The sequence below is a fragment of the Lepidothrix coronata genome, unplaced genomic scaffold (assembly GCF_001604755.1).
Source record: "Lepidothrix coronata isolate B3197 unplaced genomic scaffold, Lepidothrix_coronata-1.0 Scaffold1441, whole genome shotgun sequence".
Classification (NCBI taxonomy): Eukaryota; Metazoa; Chordata; class Aves; order Passeriformes; family Pipridae; genus Lepidothrix; species Lepidothrix coronata.
In genome coordinates this window covers 3,203-4,423 of record NW_016691621.1, presented here as the reverse complement: position 1 = coordinate 4,423, position 1,221 = coordinate 3,203, and the positions used below count along the sequence as shown (strand labels likewise).

The 1,221-nt window shown below is 50.0% G+C and overlaps 1 pseudogene; it reads left to right on the top strand.

Annotated features, from left to right (window-relative positions):
* The first annotated feature begins 10 nt into the window (after nucleotides 1–10).
* LOC108510586 lies at nucleotides 11–981 on the top strand (annotated as a pseudogene).
* Nucleotides 982–1,221: the final 240 nt, after the last annotated feature.

Sequence of the window (1,221 nt, the reverse complement as noted above, 5' to 3'; positions counted from 1 at the left end):
TTTCCTCCTCACCATCATGTGCTACGACCGCTACGTTGCCATCTGCAAACCCCTGCACTACGGGACCCTCCTGGGCAGCAGAGCTTGTGCCCACATGGCAGCAGCTGCCTGGGCCACTGGCTTTCTCAATGCTCTGCTGCACACAACCAATATATTTTCTCTGCCCCTGTGCCAGGGCAATGCCCTGGGCCAGTTCTTCTGTGAAATCCCACACATCCTCAAGCTCTCCTGCTCACACTCAGGATACCGCAGGGAAACTGGGCTCATTGGGGTTGGTGCCTGTTTAGTGTTTGGTTGTTTGTTTTCATTGTTTTCTCCTATGTGCAGATCTTCAGGGCTGTGCTGAGGATCCCATCTGAGCAGGGACGGCACAAAGCCTTTTCCACCTGCCTCCCTCACCTGGCCGTGCTCTCCCTATTACTCAGCACTGGTGTATTTTCCGACCTGAAGCCCCCCTCCATCTCCTCCCCATCCCTGGATCTGGCTTTGTCAGTTCTGTACTCGGTGGTGCCTCCAGCACTGAACCCCCTCATCTACAGCCTGAGGAACCAGGAGCTTAAGGATGCCATAAGGAAAATGATGACTGGATGCTTTTCAGGAGCAAGAACCTGCCTCTTTTCTTCTGCAGAACAGTCATTGTGTAACCCTTTACTGGCCCAGCCTGCCTTCTAAAGCTTTTGAGAGTGGTAGTGGTTTCCTGCATTTTTTATGCTTTTAATGTTGTTAACACAAAAATTTATTCTTCATCTCACACCTAATTCACTCTCAACCTCTTTATTTTGACCCACAGTTGTGTAAATGAGGAATCTTTCTTAGTGTGCGTTTAAACAAAATAAAATTTCCTGCAGCAACTTCTTTCTCAAACATCCTGCCTTTGTTATTCTGTACATGAGGAAACACAATATCTGAGTATAATAAAGGACTTGAATTCTTTTTTCCTGATTCCCCCTCCAAGAACTTTCCTGGAGCTGGAGGTCAGTGCCTGTGTGCAGAGGAGAAGGGGTAAAGAGTCCTGGTACAGGAGCACTGCCAGGGAGCAGCAACTCTTGGGCTGTTCAGAGATGCTCTTTTTCCACTGCCTCCCTCTCCTTTCTGCTCCTTGCCCAAGGCCTGAGTGCTCTGGCAGCTCAGTCACTGCTGTGTCAGTCCTGTGACCATGGGCAGGGACAGGCCCTGGGCACTGCTGGCACAGAGCTGGGCTCCTTAACATCATTTCCATCA